Source organism: Brachycentrus maculatus, unplaced genomic scaffold, assembly GCF_059751285.1.
Source record: "Brachycentrus maculatus isolate JH-2025_06_01 unplaced genomic scaffold, ASM5975128v1 h1tg000134l, whole genome shotgun sequence".
Classification (NCBI taxonomy): Eukaryota; Metazoa; Arthropoda; class Insecta; order Trichoptera; family Brachycentridae; genus Brachycentrus; species Brachycentrus maculatus.
This window is the reverse complement of record NW_028280887.1, coordinates 239,867-254,816: the sequence shown is the minus strand read 5'-3', so window position 1 is coordinate 254,816 and position 14,950 is coordinate 239,867. Positions and strand designations below refer to the sequence as shown.

At 30.0% G+C, this 14,950-nt stretch overlaps 1 protein-coding gene across 1 annotated transcript in view; it reads right to left on the bottom strand.

The window, feature by feature from the left end:
• Positions 1-5,228, bottom strand: part of LOC148309260 (potassium voltage-gated channel protein Shaw-like) — a 213,987-nt gene extending 208,759 nt beyond the window's left edge. Inside the window, exon 1 of the mRNA XM_088260391.1 lies at positions 4,998-5,228. The gene's annotated coding sequence lies outside the window, so the exon portion shown is untranslated. The remainder of the gene's footprint in view (positions 1-4,997) is intronic.
• Between the last annotated feature and the right edge of the window lie 9,722 nt (positions 5,229-14,950).

Genomic DNA, 14,950 nt, shown 5'->3' with positions numbered 1-14,950 from the left:
ACCCCTCTCCTTATTTATGGAACAGTTTATTATTAATTATGTTTAGTTCACATTTATTCCTGAAAATGGAAGCTGAGCTTCTGAGACTAGTAGTCATAAATAAACTCAAATGGTAAAAAAACGAGTATTTTCTTTAATAATTTTAACATGTCTTACCACAATGTAAATGCCGAAACAATAAATAAAACTGATTTTTAATAAATATCACAATAATTAAAAGAGATTTTCATCGTTTAAATTTCACATAACAATTTTCCACCCCCGAAACAATATTATTATCAACAAATGCAAAAAGAACAATTTATAATCAACTGTTTCTAGAATCTATGAAAAAATTTTCATTCATATTTAAAAAAGAAATTGGTCTAACACAGATTTGTGAACAACCATTTGGACACACCTAAAACGTCGTGAATGTTTATCATTCCTACCCAAGGGTTTGAAATTTTGACAGATGGCTGGCGTGGGTCATCGCAGGGTTTTATTGCGAAATTTGAAATAGCTTGACTCATGACCTATGTTAAGGTCTCCACTCCCATAGGCCGCGTCTCCAGTTAATATTACGGTGTGATTTATTGGGAAAAATTGCCCGTCGAACTGTCCATTAAAGGTCACGCCTAGATTATTTGTAGTCTTTCTGGAGCCCTTTCCGCCCCGATTAACACAATGTATAAGGGCGATTTGTGAGACCGCCCTGAGCCGCTGAGATGGCACATATTGTAGGAGAGACGTCCCCGTGAATATTGAACAATGGAAAGGATGTACCGGACGACTGAGGCTTTGGAAACAGATTTTTGCTGATCGACGGAGCTACCATCGCATCAAAATGTCGTTATCGATGGCTAATCTATGTTTTTTTAAGAGCACTATTGTATGATATTTCGTTGGTTCTTGGCCTAAGCGGCCAAAATACTCGTATAATGATATATATATATATATATATATATATATATATATATATATATATATATATATATATATATATATATATATATATATATATATATATATATATATATATATATATATATATATATATATATATATATATATATATATATATATATATATATATGTATATATATATATATAAAAATAATAATATATTTATTTATATAAAATCGAACACGCTTTTATAATATTATAATTTGATAAAAATAACAACTTAATAGTATTTCGTGTTTATTATAAATATAATTCGTATTTACTGACATCATAAGACTAGTGATTCGGTAACCACAAAACCCAGTCACGTAAAATTAAATTACATGTGGCTAAAAAACCATAAAGTAATTATATTATTGTATAAAATAAAGAGTCACGAAGAAATATCAGTACGAAACTAAAACTTTATGATAAATTTAACTTGAATTGGAAGGAAGTGAAGCATGGAGTTGGAAAAAGAAGGAAGAAAGCAGATGGAATGTAATCGAAATGCGTTCACTCAGATAAATGTATGAAAACGTTTTATGATAGATGTTTGAATACTGATAAAAGAAAATAATTTAAAATTAAGAAAGGTGTATTGAGACGATTTGAAAATGTGAATCGAATGAATGACATTAATCATATTGTTGGTAATACAAGCAAAGGAAGACTAATGAAAACATGGTTTAACTTCACACTTTTAAGCATTTCTAACACTTTAAAGTGGTCTTAGTATAAAAATGCAAAAATAACTCCCAGAAAGTAGAGAAACCCAGTTTTTTGAATGATAAATACCCAAAATGATGCGAAAAATAAGTTGTTATAAGTTCAGTACCTCACATAACATATTATTACCACATTTTTTAGGAAATAAATGTAAAATATACCATTCAAAATATGTTGTTGTTAATACATGAAACAAACGCCTCAACGTTACATTTATTTTTCCACGCATATCACTCTGTTATGTCATCTAATAAAGACCCAGTAGAATGAACAATGGAAACGTGAACCAGGTTTTTGGCTGCCTTTTGTTTAAGCTAAACCGGGTAATGGAAATTTTTCCATGATAAGCTTTGGAGTATTAAGGGGTGGAAGCATACGCAGCTTTTTTCCGTCAGCGAAACAGGTGCTTTTGTTTACCCTTCCAGGTATGTAGCCTGATGTTGAACGAACTGATTAAATTAATTTTCCCGACTTTCTTTTACGGAGCAGTCGGGAGCTTTTTGTGACGGTGTAAGCGTAAACACATTTTAAATAAAGCGATCGTTTGACAATCACTTCATGCCACAAGATTTTTCTGTTATTAAATGCCATTTATAAAATATTTGTTTGATATTTGAGATTTTGAGCAATACTTTGCATGATTTCAAATACTTGCTTAGTCGGAATAATTGGCGTGTTTATATGAGGAGATGAATGAATATTAAAGGGGGAATGGTGTGGCATTCTATTCTCTCTATCTATTCTTGTAAAGAATCGGCGTGATTGTAGTCAATTAATTTTTAGAAAAAAAAATACACACGTTTTGATATGATAAGTTCTTAATAATTGAAAAAGTATATATTCTTTACAATAAAATATTCGATACTGGGTCTTTTGAACCCATATATGTTATATATACAACATATATGAGTTTTAAATGTATGTATATGTGAAAATATGTATATTTTAATTATCAACGATCATAACAATGCTGTGACGATACAATACAGTGGTCTATGCACCATTGCGTACGAATGAGGGTTAAAAGAATACGAAAATAATGTAAGGTTTATAGGTGTATAGGTTTAAGCATTTGGCTACAATTTTAAAGGTGCTTGGTCCCATTTCCGGGAGGTTTGAAGAAATATTAGTGATGTTTCACTTAAATATTTATTTAATATCACACAAGACTGGTACCTGAAGCGTGGGACTGCTCATCTTACCGACAAGTTATTAATAATACGTTACACCGCTTCAATGCGCCCTTACGCAATATGGTGTGGGTAAGGGTTAAAATAATTACAACACATCGAACTAACAACCGACCTCTTTGAGTGAAATTATTTATGAAAACAGGTCAAAAGTATTCATTTCTATGCGTATTTTTATGTAAATTTGTACATTGAGTAAGTAGTAAACTTCAGAAAATATCAAAACATTGTTCTTTCAGTTTTTAGTATTAACATTTAATATCGAGTTTGAATTTTTTTTCAAAAAAGCTTCAAACAAAGCAATTTGAAATATGTTTTATCTGCCAGCTTTTTGAAATAAATCAAACGTTTCATTTTGTAGTAGGAAAATTTATTTATTGTCATTGAATAAGCGGATTCATCATGGTAAATTTCAGTATGGAAAATCCTTATTCATGAAATGGTCCTAAAGCTCCGTTCTAATACTTAGATAAATGTATTATTGAATCGGTAATCCTGAAAGAATATTGAATGGGCAGTCTTTATTTAAATAAGGATTGTTATTTGAATAAAATGAGCCGGCATGTATAAGTCGTCTGAGGGAAAAAATTCATTTTCTTTTGTTAGCCATTTTCGTTGAAATTTTTTCGACGCCTACATTCGTGCAAAATTTAAGTAATTTAGCAAAAAGCGTATAGATGGTGTATTTCAATAACGCAATTTAAAAGTTGTTGTCACTTACGTAACGCTAAAATGTAAATTACACCCTAGAGTCTAGAGATTTCGCGTGTACTACTTTCGGAAAAGTTATCAGCTTATTTACATGAAAATAAATTTTTCTAAAAAAAAAATGACAACATAGCTTTTGAGAACATAACTCTATGCAAATCATCTGAAAAAAACGGATTGTGGCCCATGTTCTAGCTTCTATAATTGATAATGGTGAAAATGTTACTATATAACGATCATATATATTTTTTAAATAAACAGACCTTTTACTTAGGGTAGTATAGAATATTTAAAAAAATAAAAAACATAATGTTTATTATCAAAACTGATACATAATCTTTAGCTTTGAACTAGGTATAGAAAATTATTTGAAAAATGTGATATAAATAATGACATGATGTGAATGAATGAAATTGATGACAATGATTTGAAAAACTATAACTGACTTTTTAAAAGTGCCCCAAAACTAGCTATGATAATTGTATAATAAAACTTTTATGAAAATACGATCTCTGTAATGAATGTGTAGCAAAACAATGTTAATTAATTGTTGCATGGCTGAGATATTAATTATTGACAAATAAAGAAAAGTTTGTTGAGATGGTTTGGTGATGTGGAACAATTGAGTGAAGAATGAACAATTAAACAAATTTATCAGGCGAATTCAGTTGGAAATAGGAGCAAAGACAGACCTAAGAAAAGTTGACGTGATAAAGCATTTTAAATTCTTAAAAGGGGTTATTTCAGAGAGAGAATTAATTATGAGGAGATTCATAAATATAGAAAAGGCAAAAGTTATTTACAACGAAAGATTCGTGGAGCGTTCTATTCTCTCTAACTACTCCTACATATAAACGGCGTGATAATAATAATAATAAAATTGGATAACTTATATAGCGCCATTTTCGTAAAAAAATACCTCAAGGGTGATGGTTAACTAGTTAGTTTTTTAATCGAACAACCTGGGTTTGTACATTTCTAACTTAATCAGATCACTTAAATAAATTCATTATTATAGTTTTTTTGGATATCTAGAGAACATTTCGATCATTATATATTTATACAGAAAATAAATATCCAGAAATAAAACCGGTTACCACGTATGCAGTTTACATGAACGTTAACCACTTTGAAAAGTAGTTAACGTTCGTAAAACATGAAAAGAAGGGTAAAATTACTAAAAAAGACGGCAGTTTGTGTAAAAATACATATGTTTACAAAATAATGCACACATGTTTAAAAATTCACCCAAGCATTGATTACGGTCACAAAAAAATATTACTACATTGGTTTGATTATTCATAAATTCTTTATAAATTTGTGCCATTTGAGAATAAACCATACGATTAAATAAAATAAAATAAATTACGTAAAGATGTTCATTAAATGAAAGACCATTTCGTTGTTTTTAGAATAAAAAATAAATAAATAAATCTCAAAACTCACCAAAGTTTTGACAACTCTCACAGTAGATACACAAAAAAGAACCATACTGTCATAATTCACAACTAATGCAACTAGGATATATTTATTTTTAACTAATAACAAGAAATCACAAAAAAATATTTGTTTGGTTTGCCCCGGGTGGATCCGGGCAGCAGACAATACAAGAGCCAATAGTCGACTACGTTAGATCAAAACACTATTATTGGGGTATACCGAAATTATGCGGAAGAGAGGTAAATGCGACCGACGCGCGCCAATTCTGCGGCAGACTAACGGAGGCTGTGTGGATACTCTAGGTCCAGTTTGATTTTCCAGGCTGTAGCGTCAGCGCCATAAAAATTGTGAATTTGTGATTTTCAGAAAACAAAAAAAACTGCCAGAGTTACTTTATGTTACAGGTTTAGAAGAGTAATTTTATGACAAGAGTAGTTACAAAAGTAAGAATTTTTAAATGAATAAAAGATATATTTGTTATTCAATTTATAAATGAGATAATTTTGTGGCTTAAAATCTTCTATCAGTTAAGTATTCTTATCTTTATCTTCACTAAATGGTGCATAAAGCACTGTGTTGTAGCGTCAATTTGATGTTAATCGTTAATTTCTTGAAGACAAGGCAATCGTCTTGCGGATCAGGTATCATTAAAATTTTAAATTAAATAAATATTCAAGTAAAAAATAATTTTAATTTTCAATATTTTGGTTGTGTCATAACATTTGTTCAGAAATTTGCGTTTGTCTACTTAAAAGTTATTTTTATTGACAGCTTAACATAAGTAAAGAAGAATCAGAAAGACTGGTTACTAGAAAGACCGGCTTAAAAAAACGGATTAAAATAATGAAGAATATATTTTAGTCCACCGGTGTTCTAAACATTTTATCTTTTTTTAGAATATGTAAAGAAATATAATAAAGGTTAGTATTTCGATGAAAATTCAATTTGTCATGAAATAATTTTGTAATGGAATAACCATAATCATCAGGTCAACCACACACCGATGATGGAATGGTTATTCTGAAAATGGCAGTTGTGAAGCACAGTTTTAAAGTTGTATTATACAATGTGAACGACGAATGATGAGGAATGTCTCATATTACCATACCACAAAGTTAACAATACTTTCACTTAACAAAATAGAACCTTACTTAGGTAACCAAATACAGTACAAATATACGTGGAAAGTAACCAAAAAATTAGAAACAACCGTTTTATAAAGAGTTAGGTAGTTAGTACCAAACTCATTCTTAGCAAACATTGTTGAGATGTTCATAATTATTTTTCTCTTAAACTAAGGATAATACTATTAAGAAAAAAATGTAGTACAACAATATATTTTTTTAAACCGCAGTAATGTGTGTGCATTTTTTGGGAGCGCTTAAAAACACGACCGGCTGCTAGAACAGTGCCAGTCACTTGATCCATTGAAAAAATTACAATTTTTTTTTATCCTTTATTTAAATTTCTTTTGCATTTCACAAAATAATACAAATATGTACAAGTACAAAAAAATAAATACTATATTACAAAAAAAAGTCGCATAAAAAAGGCATGGCCTGTGTGTGGGTATAATTTGTATTTAAGGTTAAAGTATAGGTCACTGGCAAGAATACAATAGATGTTATCAAAAATAAAATAAGATTAAAAGTATTAAAAAAAAACACTTATATTTGATTTTAACAGAAAACAAAAATAGAGTATGATTGGAGATTTGCGATCGAGGCATGAAATGGCACCTGGGTCGCTCTGGATTAACGGAAAGCGTTGGGGTTTGCGATTGCGTCGAGAAATTACTGTGTTCCGTTGTGGAAGTGCGCGCTGCAGGTGTGCGGGTGGCGGGGGCGGGGGAGGGGGAGGGGGTGGCTTCAAGAGGGAGGGAGAAGCACATAGCCGGCGGATGATGTACAAAGGAAGGGCGGCGAACCGCATAATAATGTATGAATATAATAATTAGTACCGTTTTTTAATGACTGGACATAGATGAATATTGAGGCCAAAGAGTGAGCTAAACTGGCGGTACACAACGGAGTCCTCGTTCCGACCCTAATGTATGGAAGTGAAACATGGAGTTGGCAAAAGAAGGATGAAAGTATAGACTGAATGCAGTCAAAATGCGATCTCTCAAAAGAATATGCGACAAAACGATGTATGATAGATGTTCGAATAGTGAAATAAGGAAGGAATGCAAAGCTGAGACAGGCATTTTCGATAAAATTAAGAAAGGTATGTATGTTGAGATGGTTTAGACATGTAGAATGAATGTGTGAGGAAAGAACGGTAAAACAAATTTATGAGGCGAATGTAATTGGAAAAAGGAGCAGAGGAAAACCGAGAAAAACTTGGCACGATCAAGCGTGCCAAATACTTGAAAGTAATCAGGTTAGGAGTCGATACAATCGGCGGGTATGTATGAGGAGATGCATGCACGTGGAAGAGGCGAAGAATGTTTGCAAGGACAGAGTAGTGTGGCGTTCTATTCTCTCTGCCTACCCCTGCGGAGAAGCGGTGTGATGGTTAGTTTGTTAAGAGCGATACTGAAAATTTTTAATATTAATTAATAACACAGTGGTTGCTCATATTAATTATAGTTGCCACATTATCCCGAAACACACAATTTTCATAGGACACCTATGTTGTTTCCGAACTTTTGCATACATAAAACAAATATGTTTTTAATTTTAGGCACAATAATAACTTTTTATAAATTGAAAATTTTAATAGGAATATTTTAGTATTATATAAGTTTTTAGGTCAACGAGTGATACTGAAAAATTAAAATATCCATAAGAAAATAATTATGTATTTAATTTATACATATCAATAAAGATGAAAAAATTGTTCAGTATTTACAGATCTAAAGATAAGTCATAGGCTGGTTTAAGTGATAAATTGATATAAGTGTAACATTTACTATTGTATACATGAAAACTAAATGAAGTTTAATTAACATAGTTTTTTTTTCAGGCCACTTTTTTTAATAAACATTATTTTAGGCATGTCCAAATTTTTATTCACACTTTTACATTTGGTCCACTTTTCATAGAAGAATATCTCCACATAAAAGAAGTAAATTTGGCTACGGTTATAAAATTTAATTACAAATTTGTGTTTATAATAAGAACACAAATATGTATTTACCTTTAAAAAAGATATTTATCATGTTACATGAAGAAATCATAAGGGTTATAATTTTAATAAACCTTATTTGCTTATTTCAAAATTTTATCATAATTCAAAATTTTAAAGAACGGTTTTATATTTATATGAAATAAACAAATACAAGAAGATTTGGAAAATAAAATGTCCTTGAAATAAACTTTTACATATTTATTATGTGTTGAAATTTTAATAGTGAAATTTCACGCTTTTGATTTGCTTTGTAATATTTCAGAACACCCATGAAGTTTCATCAAGCAAACACGTTCAAACTAATTACTCGAAAATGGACCTAACGACGTGTTTCACATCATATTGTTAGGAAATACACCCGTGTTTAGTATCATGGCAGCAAGTGACGTCATCCCTTGCATCGCATTTCAGATGTTATTACATCGGCGTGGTAAGTGGTCACCACATACCGCTCACTCCTTTCAAGAACGTCATAAATCAAAAATCGTCAATTTTCAGTTGTGCATGTTTTCGGAATGCCCAGAAAATGTACTATATCCCAGAAAAAGTGGCATATTTTGAACATAATATTTACCCGCTACAGGGCAGAAAATGTTGTTTTTGCATTTTGAAGAAAAGGTATTGTTTAATTATTTTTTAAAATATATTAAATATTTTTCCAATGCACAAAAAACCTTCATGTTTTACCTAAAAAGATGTGTTGCACAGTAAAAAGTTCTATAAAAGGCTTGATATTTATTTTTAATACATTGTGTTATATTTTTAAACATTAAAAACGTTCTCCTGAAAAATCAAGTTTTTTGATTTATGACGTTCTTGAAAGGAGTGAGCGATACGAGTTCGTTAAGTTCGAAAGCCGACAAAGTTGTCGGGCCAACACGGGGTGAGTATGGGTCGAAATATTAGTATTTTCACATAAAATGTGGTGGACTCTTATTCAACATATACAGGATAGGGCAATCTAATAGACTTGTTATGAAACATCGTAATAATCAAATAAGTCAATATTTTCTGTAAATTTTATTGTCATAATTTATAAAATGTAATAACTGGTAAATTCTTGAGGTAGTATTTTTTAATACATGTTGATTTTGTATTTATTTTATATTCATTCTAACCCTTATTCGCACCCCAATGGTGCACAGGGCACTGCATCATATAAACGCAGTGTTATCTTGATCGTTAACACGCGAAGGAAAGGTGATTAGCCCTCCACTTCAGGTACCAGTCCAGGGTAATATAGAATAAATATTGAAGTGAAAAAATCACTTCTATTTATGAGACCCCCATCTGGTAATCGAATCCGGGACCTCCAAAACGGCAGCCGAGCGTGCTGACCGTTACACTACGGAGGCGGATAGAAATTATTTATTTTATCATAAAAATAATAATAATAAAATCCTTATCCGCACCCCAATGGTGCATAGAGCACTGCATCATATGAACGCAGTGTTATCTTGATCGTTAACACACGAAGGAAAGGTGATCAGCCCTCCACTTCGGGTACCAGTCCAGGGTAATATTGAATTAATATTGAAGTGAAAAAATCACTTTTATTTATTAGACCCCCATCTGGTAATCGAATCCGGGACCTCCAGAACGGTAGCCGAGCGTGCTGACCGTTAAACTACGGAGGCGGACAGAAATTATTTATTTTATAATAACAATAATAATAATAAAACCCTTATCCGCACCCCAATGGTGCATAGGGCACTTCATCATATAAACGCAGTGTTATCTTGATCGTTAACACACGAAGGAAAGGTGATCAGCCCTCCACTTCAGGTACCAGTCCAGGGTAATATTGAATAAATATTGAAGTGAAAAAATCACTTTTATTTATTAGACCCCTCTGGCAATCGAACCCGGAACCTCCAGAACGGCAGCCAATAAATTGCTAAAGAAGCAGAATATCATTGGGTTCTAAAAGTTATCATTTAATCAATTAAAACTGAAATCTTTATGCATGTTACATAATCTACATTTATATACATACTGTATATCGATTAACATGTTATATTCCACACGTCCAAACTTTCTCAACACACCACTATTTTATCGATAATGATTATCTCAGCCTTGCACAATTTCCTAATTTCCCCATTTGAACATTCATCATACATCGTTTTGCCACACATTCGTCTGAGAGATTGCATTTTCTTCCTGGCTCCATTCCAACTTGTCGTCTTTGTAGACCGTGGACTGCATTCAGTCTATTTTCATCCTCCTTTTCCCAACTCCATGCTTCACTTCCATACATTAGGTAATTTAGATCTATGATCTATATATAAAACATACAATATAAAGAACTAACTAACCGAAAGCCCCTTCCACACACAGATAGGTAGAGAGAGAATAAAACAAGATGAATGAGAAAGATTTTCTTTTTATTCTGTGTGTTTTCGTTCCATGATTTATTGTAAATATTAATTTTTATTTATTGGACAATACACATATCTTTCGGACCTTGATATCATTTTATTACACACTTTTTCATGTTATAAGTATATATATATATATATATATATATATATATATATATATATATATATATATATATATATATATATATATATATATATATATATATATATATATATATATATATATATATATATATATATATATATATATATATATATATATATATATATATATATATATATATATATATATATATATATATATATATATATATATATATATATATATATATATATATATATATATATATATATATATATATATATATATATATATATATATTTATATATATATATATATATATTTATATATATATATATATATATTATATATATATATATATATATATATATATATATATATATATATATATATATATATATATATATATATATATATATATATATATATATATATATATATATATATATATACATATATATATATGCATATATGCTCACATATATTTATAATAAAATAATCAGGACCATAATAGTAAAATACTAAAATATGATATCTTTAAAACGTTAAAGATTTTCATTTCCACGAAGTTTTCTGAATACGAGTTATAAAAGACGGCATTGTTACGTTGTCTGGCACAAAGACTGGAAGCGTATAGTATGTTCACAAAAGTACGTGTCTAAATTGGCCCATCTGTCTTTTGTAACGTTTTCCCTCAAGTCGTGATGTGCACATATTGCAAGTCTTGCATTTGGGTCACACTGTATTAGATAATACAACAGTATCTCTGTTGAAAGGTCGCATTCCGTTGACATCTTAACATATATGAAAAAAAATATAACATGTAAGACTTTCGACATGCTGAAGATTGGTATAACTGATCACTGTCGAAAATCCGACATTTTTTGTATAAAGTTATAAATAATATGACTGAGAGCCCCTATCTTCTTGCACAGATACCTTTTCACTGTCCAATTAGAATCAATAGGCATAGTCATACCTTTTATAATCCAGCACCAACAAAGAACTATTCAAAAAATTCCTTTATTTATCGAAGTTGTGGGAAATTTAATGAATGTTGTACACACCTTGATATGTTCTACTCCAATCTTTCAAAATTTAAAGCTAAATTGTTCGAAATCTTATAAACCTAAAAACTTAATTCTATTCCCTGTCCTTTCCTTTTCTTCTTTTCCTATCACTACCATCTCCTTTTCTCTTTATCCCATCCTTGTCTCATGTCTCTTCCTTTATATAGACCTCTCTTATGTATAGTTGTGAAGAACTATAATTGGTACTCATGATTTTATTTTTTGTATTCTGTATGTATCATATATTGTAACTGTTGTTCTTCCTTCCAATAAAATAAAATAAAAAATAAAATACATTTTCTAAATTTGAGTAGTGTGGTTGTCAATCATGGGTAGAATGGTGTATCTTTCACGTGTACACAATGTTCACTGCATTTAAAGATATGGCGTTTAATTTCTAGAACTCCATTTTAATTTATACATTTAATGTTAAAATCAAATGGTTTTTTGTATTACTACTTAATTTTATTTTTTGGTTAGAAAACACATAAAAATAAAATTGTGTGACAAATGTTTCGCCTTATTATGGCATTTTCAAAGTAATGATTACCTTATTATTATATTTTTTTAAAGTTTAGGAATAACCCGCAAAGCCCCTATTTTTAGAGGCTTGACTGCACGAAGGATATGAAAGATTGGGAAATTAAATATGTGAAATATATCACAAATACCAAGATAAGTTGAAAATAATTCTTTCTTGAATTTGTTTTGCATTTAGCGGGAATCGAATCCGTGATACCAGTTTCGCAGTCGAGCTTCTACCCAAATACGCCACGGTGCTTGTTAGTCTATGACAGATCGATAGCCTTGTAAATACTTAGACGTCCATATTCGTAGTCATCTTTTTTAAGATATCAATAAAAATAAATGGACTTACAAAAAAATGCATATAAAGATAAATTTTATAAAGTTTTAGATTTCAAAGTTTAAAAAGATAATCATGAACTCTGTAAAATCACGAAAAAAGAAGCGTTTGAAAATAATTCCAGATCTTCTGTTTACATCACAATTATAAACCGATTTCGACATCCTGGAAGCAAAATAGAATTCCCCACTCTCTCACATGTAAGTTGTATTTGTTTATTCAAACGTATCACTTTTCCGCAGTTAAGTTTTGTTATTGTGGGAAAAGATAACATCAATATATCTGTCATAAGTGCAAAGTGCCGATATATATCCGATACAGGGTGCCTCAGAGGTATTTTTATGATAGATTTATTTTCAAATTATTTATTTTGGACAGTCATATCAAAAGAAGCTTTTTTATTTAACAGAAACTCTTTTATTTCACACTCAAAATATTGTTGTAGAAAAATCTGAAAAGAAGAACCGTTTTTACTTGGTAGAAACAGTAGTGACAAAATGTACAGTTGTGTCCAAAAGAGAATAAACAAGGTAAAAAGCGTGTCTTGTTTCTTTTATACACTGATAGGTTCAGTACGGTGTCAAGTACAGAAAAAGATCTTCCACTAACGTTGTGAAAACACTTTTCTCCTGCATTCACTTTTTTACTTCAACAGTAAATTGTTGAACGCTTGTCACGAGTCTTTTTCAGGAAAAGCTCTTTAAAACATAAAGGGTTGATACAAATAAACTTTTCATGGATTGAAGCCTTATTTTACTAAAAAAATGTTTGTTTTATTGTCAATTTACATGTATTTTTTATATTAAAGTAATACTAGATAAGTGTTCAAGTATTCATATCATAAATGTCATATTACAATGTATCGAAAGACAAATTGCTACAACTGGATTATTTCTAGTTGATTGGAAGTGGATTTTCATGGAAGTTTAGCGGTTCTTTGCAATATTCGACAATTCCAATAAATGTCTTGTTTGTTTCATTCATTAAAATAATTATTGTCTTTTTTGTTCACAACGTTTAAGGTGTTTACATAACCTTGTTAAAAAATCTGGGTTTTTTCTAGATTTTTTTACTTGTCAACATATGTAGATGAAAAAAAAGTAAAATATGGACGTATGTATGGTTGATATGAAAAGCCCAGATTTGTCAAAAAAAATCGTACACCCAAAATCTTGTGAATAAAATAATAATCTGCCAATTTTAAAGCTGCATATTTTTTTTTAAATCATGATTCAGGCGTTTTCTACTATGTATAATAATTCTGTGAGAATCTCATATAGCTACATTTAAGAGAAGGGTTTCTGCTAAAACAAAAATCTTATTTATATCAACTTAAGATACTGTTGAGATGTCTCACATGAAATGAGGTATCGAAAATTCAGTATAGAAATATAAACAAAATACTAGAAAAATCAGTGTAGGAACATTAAAATGGCCCAAATAAATGTACCATAATAGGCAAATGTATTTCATCCAATTTAAAGTTGAAATATTACAAAAAAGAAGTCGTGACAGTTTTAAACATATTGTAATGTATGTATTATCTTTCGTTTCCAAATAAATCAATTACCTTCGTTTGTGAAGACCCTAAAAGTTGAGAAAACGATTTTGTAGCGATCACTAGGTAAGAGCTTTTTTGTAGATCGTGTGAGCTCTCGAGAGCGAAGCTTAAGTTTGAAGTGCGCGTCATTAGATTATTCCAGATTGTGAAAATCCCTTCTTCCTGCAAGAAAATTAACGCGATAATATCGAGAAGAAAAAAGAGCTTTACTGCATATAAAGGAATTTTTAAAATGCTGTTTATAAAAAATAATTTCGTCAAAAAAAAACTAAATCATGTTTTCATGAGTTTTCTGGTACATGAAACCGTTTTAAAATTTATGAAAATTTAAAATAGATAAAAAGATAAAAAAAATAATAACTTATTGAAATCAACTACAGATGCTGCCAAAAACCCACATATACAACGCCTCAATTGTAGGATAAATTTACAAATTCCAAAAAATTGATTGTTGTGGTAGTCAATTATGGGCAGAATGATGAATGTTTCACGTGTGTAAAGTGAGGTCTTAAACCAGTCTATGATAAGTAATTACCACTACAAATATGAAGACTTTCATATTCTTCTTCATATCCATATTTTAAGATGTCAACAATGTTTTATACTCAGAATGATATGAAAGATAAAGATTCAATTTAATTATTAAATTACTCAATACATCTGTTATTTAAAAGTAACTGCTTGCCGGTTCAAGAGAATTTATTGATAAAAATAAAATTTTATTTATTTATTATTTATTTTATCACGTGACCTTTTCACTTAAATTTTAGATTCAGGATACTAAAATGACCAAAACTCTCTGGACGGAAATGAAATGCAATAAAGAATGAGTCTTATTTCAGAAATCACACCCGACCTTACCCTA